Source organism: Oncorhynchus mykiss, chromosome 26 (assembly GCF_013265735.2).
Source record: "Oncorhynchus mykiss isolate Arlee chromosome 26, USDA_OmykA_1.1, whole genome shotgun sequence".
In the NCBI taxonomy this organism is placed as follows: domain Eukaryota; kingdom Metazoa; phylum Chordata; class Actinopteri; order Salmoniformes; family Salmonidae; genus Oncorhynchus; species Oncorhynchus mykiss.
The window spans coordinates 16,623,530-16,634,105 of record NC_048590.1 but is presented as its reverse complement, the minus strand read 5'-3'; positions in this window follow the sequence as shown (position 1 = coordinate 16,634,105).

Here is a 10,576-nt window from a genome sequence, read left to right as displayed (position 1 = left end):
AATCTGGCCTTTTTGGAAGAGTGGCAAGAAGAAAGCCATTTCTTAAAGATATCCATAAAAAGTGTTGTTTAAAGTTTGCCACAAGCCACCTGGGAGACACACCAAACATGTGGAAGAAGGTGCTCTGGTCAGATGAAACCAAAATTGAACTTTTTGGCAACAATGCAAAACGTTATGTTTGGCGTAAAAGCAACACAGCTGAACACACCATCCCCACTGTCAAACATGGTGGTGGCAGCATCATGGTTTGGGCCTGCTTTTCTTCAGCAGGGACAGGGAAGATGGTTAAAATTGATGGGAAGATGGATGGGGCCAAATACAGGACCATTCTGGAAGAAAACCTGATGGAGTCTGCAAAAGACCTGAGACTGGGACGGAGATTTGTCTTCCAACAAGACAATGATCCAAAACATAAAAGCAAAATCTACAATGGAATGGTTCAAAAATAAACATATCCAGGTGTTAGAATGGCCAAGTCAAAGTCCAGACCTGAATCCAATCGAGAATCTGTGGAAAGAACTGAAAACTGCTGTTCACAAATGCTCTCCATCCAACCTCACTGAGCTCGAGCTGTTTTACAAGGAGGAATGGGAAAAAATTCCAGTCTCTCGATGTGCAAAACTGATAGACATACCCCAAGCGACTTACAGCTGTAATCGCAGCAAAAGGTGGCGCTACAAAGTATTAACTTAAGGGGGCTGAATAATTTTGCACGCCCAATTTTTCAGTTTTTGATTCGTTAAAAAAGTTTGAAATATCCAATAAATGTCGTTCCACTTCATGATTGTGTCCCACTTGTTGTTGATTCTTCACAAAAAAATACAGTTTTATATCTTTATGTTTGAAGCCTGAAATGTGGCAAAAGGTCGCAAAGTTGAAGGGGGCCGAATACTTTCACAAGGCACTGTATGTTAATTGACAAACGTGTCCACAGGTGTTTAAGTAATAAATATTATAGTTCAATGTAAACCATTTATGGACCAACTACAGCAACAGTGTTTTATTCAAATAAGTTAGGTTTTTCTAAAGTAAAATTTAATTTTAAAAAATGACCTGAAGATTTAATACGGACAAATTTTGGTAATCAGACTTTGGGGTGACATTTTTTTTCATTATAATAAAGACAGTGCCATAAACTAGGCATCTTAGTCTTCAGAATTATAATTCACCGTTGCAGATGCATCATGGTTTTCTAACTCAATTTGCTTAGCCATAGTTAAAGCTGGTTTCATGAGAATCACACAGCTGTTCAAAATTCATTGATTCTTGAAGAACCACCGCTACGCTAGACTCCGCATGAGCTTAGTACAACCGTCTTACCAAGATAACTAGGGCTAGGAATTGCCAGGGACCTCACGATATGATAAAGACACTTTGTTGCCGATGCAATATGTATTTCAATTCTCATAATTCTAGATGTATTACGATTAGATACTGAGATTTAATTGCAATTTGATGTTCCAAACATATTGCTCACTATATGGCTGCTGCTGAGAAACAAGACAGAGCATAAGAAAATGTGTTTTGATCAGTCAAAGAAGTAAAAGCGCTGAAAATGTGTTGGCTTACTATTTAAAAAAGGAAGATGGGTAACAAGCTATAGGATGAAAACTACCAGTGTTAATGTGCAGGTACAGCCAACTAACATTAGCTAACGCTATTTAGCACCAGTGGTAGAAAAATTACCCAAATGTCATACTTGAGTAAAAGAAAGATACCTTAATAGAAAAATCACTCAAAATCAGTAAAAGACAACCAGTAAAATGCTACTTGAGTAAAAGTATTTGGTTTTAAATATACTTCAGCATCAAAAGTAAATGTAATTGCTAAAATATACTTAAGCATCAAAACTATAAATCATTTCAAATTCCTTATATTAAGCATACCAGACAGCACACTCCAACACTAGGATATTACATACAAACCAAGCATTTGTGATTAGTGAGTCCTCCCAGATCAGAGGCAGTATGGATGACCAGGGATGTTCTCTTGATAACTGTGTGAATTAGGCCATTTTCCTGTCCTGCTAAGCATTCAAAATGTAACGAGTACTTTTGGGTGTCAGGGAAAAATCTATGGCGTAAAAAGTACATTATTTTCTTTAGGAATGCAGTGAAGTAAAAGTTGTCAAATATAAGTAGTAAAGTAACAAAAACTACTGAAGTAGTACTTTAAAGTATTTTTAATTAAGTACATTACACCCCTGCTTTTTACAAATCAATTCTTGGGAGTCAAATTATCAATAAAATATAATGTGTATTATATATATATATATATATATATATATATATATATATATATATATATATATATATATATATATATATATATAATGTATGTGTGTATATATATAATGTGTGTGTGTGTGTGTATATATATATATATATATATAATATAATGTAACTATTGATTTTACCTGCATCACTATTGACCACCCCAAATAAAAAAAATTAAAAAAAATAGGCTATACTTGTTTAGTCCATTGTTTGTAAACAAGCTTCAAAATCAGTTTAAAACTATATTTTTGATATTGTGGACTGTCAGTTGTATCCATAGTACCATCTATGAATGTAAGAGATTAGGCCTACAATTCTCCAGAACCATTTCTTAGTTATGGCAAAACAAGTGCCTGGGCTGCCGTTGGTGAAAAACTAAAGAAGGATTGTTCCTTTCAATACTTTTTGCCTATTTAAAATGTACTGGTCAATGTAGTGTGTCCTAGGCTAACAATTTCCACTTTAGAGGACAGGAAAGCTGCAGCTGGTTTGAAAGCTTGAGTTGACTGGGTGAATGAGGATCTTTGGGCTGTGGGCCACTGACCTAAAGTAACCTCCCTCCCTTGCTCAATACAAGTCCAATGTTCTGTAGAGCTTATCAGGAACCTATGTCCAGGAAATGGGTGCTACTGTTCTCAAAGACTGGTAGAATTTAAAATCATAGGAGACATTCCCAATAAATTATTAAAAATATATATTTTAAGGGGATATCTGCATTTGCTACATCCATTTTTTTTTATTCATGATATACACCTATTGATTCCTGAAGAGGCCTAATTCAAAAACCTTAAAAATATCCTTTGGTCATAAATAGATGACATTAATTTATTTCCATGGCTAGGGGGAGCAGACATTCTGAGGTATGAAATTAGGAATATGCCCTTTAACCCACTTTATTCGAAGCCTGTTCTGAGAACTATTGGGAACGGTCCCCTTACTTGTAAACATAGGATTGTTACTCAACAATGGTGAAGAAGCCATACAAAGCTTTAAGAAAACTCATGTTGCTTATGCCCAAGTTTCAGTACCTCCTTTGCTAGCGAGCATGCATGGGAGTGTGTGTGTACGTACAATCTCACAGTGAAAGGCAGCAGGAGACAGTTCCATCACAGTAGAACATCTATTGCCAGTAAGCATATTGGGTGTAACTTTTATTTTTTCTCCTGAGTGTCACAACATCAGCGGGTGTAACTACTGGTTAAGCGAAAAGACTTCCATACTCAGCACCAACAACAGCGTGTGAAAGGTAACCTTAGCAGATTTTGGCCATCCATAATCACACTTCAAGGAATTCTGGGTACAGAACTAGTATGAGTTCTAGTCATTATATTTATATGAGTTTGGCCTCTAATGACCCACTGAGGAAAGAAAAGTCACCTCAAATTAAAGTCCCCCCCCACACACACACACATGTAGACTTGGACATGGACACAATTACTACCGTTGCTAGCTAGTAACGGGCTAATGCAACGCTCCATTAGCCGTTACAGGTTAGGTACGGTTTGGCGAAGCACCAAAAATTTGAAACCAACCGTAACAATACCATCTTCATTTTCGAGTCGGTCAAACCTTTTTCCACATTTTGTTACAGCCTTATTCTAAAATTGTATTATTTTTTTTTTTTTTTTAATAAAAACAGCATCTACACACAATACCCCATAAAGACAAAGCAAAAACAGGTTTGACATTTTTACAAGTGTATTAAACATAAAACAGAAATACATTGTTTACATAAGGTATTACATAGTATTCAGACCCATTTCCATGAGACTAAAATGAGCTCAGGTGTATCCGGTTACCATTGATCATCCTTGAGATGTTTCTACAACTTGATTGGATATATATATATATATATATATATGGTCCCACAGTTGACAGTGCATGTTTCAGAGCAAAAACCAAGCAATGAGGTCAAAGGAATTGTCCGTTGAGCTCTGAGATAGGATTGAGGCACCGATTTTGGGACGGGTACCAAAACATTTCTGTAGCATTGAAGGTCCACAAGAACACAGTGGCCTCCATCATTCTTAAATGGAAGAAGTTTGAAACCCCCAAGACTCTTGCTAGAGCTGGCAAACCAGTCAAACTGAGCAATCGAGGGAGAAGGGCCTTGGTCAGGGAGGTGGCCGAGAACCCGATGGTCACTGACAGAGATCCAGAGTTCCTCTGTGGTGATTAGAAAACCTTCCAGAAGGACAACCATCTCTGCAGCACTCCACTAATCAGGCGTTTATGGTAGGGTGGCCAGACAGAAGTCACTCCTCAGTAAAAAGCAGGTGACAGCCCACTTGGAGTTTGCCAAAAGGCACCTAAGACCATGAGAAACAGGAATCTCTAGTCTGATAAAATCTAAATTGAAAACTTTAGCCTGAATGCCAAGCGATACGTCTGGAGGAAACCTTACACCATCATGCTGTGGGGATGTTTTTCAGCAGCAGGGACTGGGAGACTAGTCAGGATTCTTGATGAAAACCTGCTCCAGAGTGCTCAGGACCTCAGACTGGAGCGAAGCTTCGCCTTCCAACAGGACAACGACCCTAAGCACACAGCCAAGACAATGCAGGAGTGTGTGGCCCAGCCAGAGCCCGGACTAACCCAATCAAACATATCTGGAGAGACCTGAAAATAGCTGTGCAGCGACACTTCCCATCCAACCTGACAGAGCTTGTGAGGATCTGCAGAGAAGAACTGGAGAAAAACCTTAAATACAAGTGTGCCAAGCAAGTAGCGTCATACCCAAGATGACTCCAGGCTGTAATCGCTGCCAAATGTGCTTCAACAAAGTACTGAGTAAAGGGTCTAAATACTTACGTAAATGTGAGTGTCATAATGACATACTGCACTTTGCGGTGGACCCATCTGGACTGTATGGTTGATGAAACAGTGAAGCATGTGTTGATGTATTGTTCTAAGTACCAGTATGTGGAAGAGGGATAGATTGATGTTTAGGGTTATTGAGGTTGGACAGGGATGGATGATTGACTACACACTCCATCCAGTACAGTAGGTGGACCTCTAACGTTTGTTTGCGGACCGCCATTATCTTATAGAAGGGGTGGACATACCGGTCTCAATCAATTACAATTAGAACTAGAGGTCGACCAATTAATCTGAATGGCCGATTAATTACGGCCGATTTCAAGTTCATAACAAGCAGAAACCTATTTTTTGTACACCTTTATTTAATCTTTATTTAACTAGGCAAGTCAGTTAAGAACACATTCTTATTTTCAATGACGGCCTAGGAACGGTGGGTTAACTGCCTCCTTCAGGGGGAGAACGACAGATTCACCTTGTCAGCTCGGGGGATCCAATCTTGCAACCTTACAGTTAACTAGTCCAACGCAATAACAACCTGCCTCTTGTTGCACTCCCACAAGGAGACTGCCTGTTACGAAAAATGCAGTAAGCCAAGGTAAGTTGCTAGCTAGCATTAAACTTATCTTATAAAAACAATCAAACATACTCACTAGTTAACTACACATGGTTGATGATATTACTAGATATTATCTAGGGTGTCCTGCGTTGCACATAATCTGACTGAGCATAGAAGTATCTAAGTATCTGACTGAGCGGTGGTAGGCAGAAGCAGGCGCGTAAACATTCATTCAAACAGCACTCTTGTGCGTTTTGCCAGCAGCTCTTCGTTGTGCGTCAAGCGTTGCGCTGTTTATGACTTCAAGCCTATCAACTCCCGAGATGAGGCTGGTGTAACCGAAGTGAAATGGCTGGCTAGTTAGCGCGCGCTAATAGCGTTTCAAATGTCACTCGCTCTGAGCCTGTGGTTGTTTCCCTTGCTCTGCATGGGTAACGATGCTTTGAGGGTTGCTGTTGTCGTTGTGTTTCTGGTTCGAGCCCAGGGAGGAGCAAGGAGAGGGACGGAAGCTATACTGTTACACTGGCAATACTAAAGTGCCTATAAGAATAGGAATACAAATGGTATAGAGGGAAATAGTCCTATAATAACTATAATAACCTATAATAATTCCTATAATAACCAAACCAGAAACCATGGATAGATGGCAGCATTCGCGCTAAACTGAATGTGCAAACCACCGCATTTAATCATGGTTGAATACAAACATTTTAATTATTCCCTCCGTAAGGCAATCAAACAGACAAAGCGTCAGTACAGAGACAGTTTAATAATGGAAAAATTGTTGTAATCAATTTATCACTAGCCACTTTATATAATGTTTACATACCCTACATTACTCATCTCATATGTATACACTGTACGCTATACCATCTACTGCATCTTGCCGTCTTGATGTAATGTATCACTAGCCACTTTACACTATGCCGCTTTATATGTTTTCATACCCTACATTACTCATCTCATATTTATATTGTACTCTATACCATCTACTGCATCTTGCCTATGCCATTCGGCCATCACTCATTTATATATTTTTATGTACATATTCGTATTCATTCCTTTACACTTGTGTATAAGGTAGTTGTAAAATTGTTAGGTTATATTACTGCATGGTCGGAACTAGAAGCACAAGCATTTTTCTACACTTGCATTAACATCTGCTAACCATGTGTATGTGACAAATAAATGTTATTTAAAAGTGGAGTCACAATTCAACGGCTCAGACATGAGACGTATGTGGCAGGGTCTACAGACAATCACAGATTACAAAGGGAAAACCAGCCAAGTCGGACACCGACGACCTGCTCCCAGACAAGCTAAACGCCTTCTTTGCCAACTTTGAGGACAACACAGTGCTATCAACACGGCCCACTCCCAAGGACTGTGGGCTCTCATCTGTGGCCTACCTGAGTAAGACATTTAAGAGTGTTAACCCTCGCAAGGCTGCCGGCCCAGACAGCATCCATAGCCGCATCCTCAGAGCATGCGGTGACCAGCTGGCTGGAGTGTTCACAGACATATTCAATCTCTCCCTAATCCAGTCTGCTGTCCCCACATGCTTCAAGATGTCCACCATTGGTCCTGTACCCAAGAAACCCTACCCCATCCCAAAATCCCTTTCATCCCTGTCCAACCTCAATAACCCTACACATCAAAGCAAAGGTAACTGAACTAATGACTACCGCCCTGTAGCACTCACTTCTGTCATCATTAAGCGCTTGAGAGGCTAGTTAACCTCTTGTGTAGGGGGCAGTATTTTGATGTTTGGATGAAAATGTACCCAAATGAGACTGCCTATTTCTCAGGCCCAGAATCTAGGATATGCATATAATTGTTAGGATAGAATTAGGCTAGAAAACACTCTTAAGTTTCCAAAACTCTCAAATATTGTCTGTGAGTATAATAAAACTGATATTGCAGGCGAAAACATGAGGAAAATAAATCCCGGAAGTGTTGTTTTTCCTGAAAGCTCTGTTCCGTAGCCTGCCTTCGCTCCATTTAAAGGGATATCAACCAGATTAATTTTCCTATGGCTTCCCCATGGTGTGAACAGTCTTTAGACAGTTTCAGGCTTTTATTTTGAAAAATTAGCGAGAAAGATCACATCGTGTCATTGGATGGCTGGGAGCCAGCAGCGTTTTGCATGCGCAACAGCTTGGAGCAGACATTTTCTCTCTCTCTCTCCTATTGAAGAAGCTACAGTCCCGGTTGAAATATTATTGATTATATATTGTAAAAACAACCTGATGATTGATTATAAAAAACATTTGACATGTTTCTACGAACATTACGGATACTAATTGGAATTTTCGTCTGCGATGTCGTGACCGCTCGAGCCTGTGGATTTCTGAACAAAACGCGCCAACCAAATGGAGGTATTTTGGATATAAAAATAATCTTTATTGAACAAAAGGAACATTTATTGTGTAACTGGGAGTCTCGTGAGTGCAAACATCCGAAGATCAAAGATAAGCGATTCATTTTATTGCTTTTCTGACTTTCGTGACCAATCTACTTGGCTGCTAGCTGTTTGTAATGTTTTGTCTCCTGAGAGAGGTGTCCTTATATAAACGTTTGGTATGCTTTCGCCGAAAAGCTTTTTTGAAATCTGACACGCCAGGTGGATTAACAACAAGCTAAGCTGTGTTTTGCAATATTGCACTTGTGATTTCATGAAAATTAAATATTTTTTGTAATTTAATTTGAATTTAGCACTCTGCAATTCAGCGGTCGTTGACAAAAATGATCCCACTAACGGGATGGGTGCATCAAGAAGTTAAGATCATAACCACCTTACACCCTAGACCCACTTCAATTTGCTTACCGCCCCAATAGAGCCACAGACGATGCCCTATCCCACCTGGAAAAGAGGAATACCCATGTAAGAATGCTGTTCATTGACTATAGCTCTGCCTTCAACACAATAGTACTCTCCAAGCTCGGGGACCTGTCTGAACGCCGCTCTGTGCAACTTGGGCCGCCCCCAGGTGGTGAAGGTAGGAAACAACATCTCCACTTCACTGATCCTCAACACAGGGGCACCACAAGGTTACGTACTCAGCCCCCTCCTGTACACCCTGTTCACCCATGACTGCGTAACCACACACACCAACTCAAGCATCAAGTCTGCAGGTGACAACCATAGTAGGCCTGATTACCAACAATGACGAGACAGCCTACAGGGAGGTGGTGAGGGCCCTGGCGGAGTTGTGCCAGGAAAATAACCTCTCCCTCAACATCAACAAAATGAAGGAGCTAATCGTTAACTTGAGGGAAAAGCAGCGGGAGCATGCCCATATCCACATAGACGGGACCGCATTGGAGAAGGTGGAAAGCTTCAAGTTCCTCGGTGTACACATCACTGACGATTTGAAATGGTCCACCCCCACAGACAGTGTGGTGAAGAAGGCACAACAGCGTCTCTTCAACCTCAGTAGGCTGAAAACATTTTTGGCTTGGCCCTAAGACCCTCAAACTTTTACAGATGCACAATTGAGAGCATCACCACCTGGTACGGCAACTGCATCGCCCGCCACCACAGGGCTCTCCAGAGGGTGGTGCGGTCTACCCAACACATCACCGGAGGACACACTACCTGCCCTCAGGACACCTACAGAACCTGTTATCACAGGCACGCCAAAAAGATCAACCTCCCAAGCAAAGGCCTGTTCACCCCGTTATCATCCAGAAGGTGAGGTCAATACAGGAGCAACAAAGCTGGGACAGAGAGTCTGAAAAACCACTTCTATCTCAAGGCCATCAGGAATGTTAAGTAGCCATCACTAGCCACCTTCCACCCAGTTACTCAAACCTGCACCTTAGAGGCTGCTGCCCTATATACATAGATATGGAATCACTGGTCACCTTAATGTTTACATATTTCTTTACACATTTCATATGTATATACTGTATTCTATTTGAGTCAATGCCACATTGCTCATCCTAATATTTATATATTTCTTAATTCCATTTTAGATGTGTGTATTGTTAGATAATACTGCACTGTTGGAGCTAGGAACACAAGCATTTTGCTACACCATCTGCTAAATATGTGTATGTTACCAATAACGTTTGATTTGATGAGAGAAGATTTGAAATAGACAAAATGGTAGCATACACATTGTTGGATTACTTCATGGAGCCCCCAAAAAATTATCAGAGCATTTTCGAAATACAAACGAACCACATGGAATTAGACATTTTAAAATATAAATGTTTGACCAAATCGAGAACTAAGATAGTGTTGCCAAGTTAAGGTTGATTGCAAATGATCTGTGCTAAGCCAAACAGTACCTATCCTGTAACCGCTAATGGAACATCACAACATTGGTAGCCCGTTGCAATCTGCTAGCTATGTATCACAATCACATTGAACAACCATGATCAAAAACACAACTAATCTCATTTGTAAAAATTCTGAGTCTGACAAATTGAGCACAGGCATCATTAGTCACCATCAAGTTGTCAAATGCAGCACGGGGCAGCAGGGTGGCCCAGCTGTGAAGAGCGTTGGGCCAGTAACCTAAAGATTGCTTGTTCGAATCCCCTAGCCGACTAGGTGAACAATCTGTGACAACACTGTCACTGTCCAGCTATTGAAGTTGTGTTGCAATCTTATGGCAAGATCCCAATTTATTATTTCGCAATCATGTCATCATGACCATTGGGGGTAGTTAGATAGCGAGTTAGCTAAATGCTAGCAAATTATATGATTTTCTGATGACATCAGTGATGTTGACGTTAGTTGGCTAACTAACTAGGTAGCGTTTTCTAGGTAACTACTAGTAGCTAGCTAACTTGTTAGCAAGTTGTTTATTAACGCAGAAAGCTAGCCACATAACTCATTTAAACTCCATAAACACCTCACATTTGAACTGTTAGGCATTGCCTTAACCACGTTATTATGTGGCTCGTACGCTGT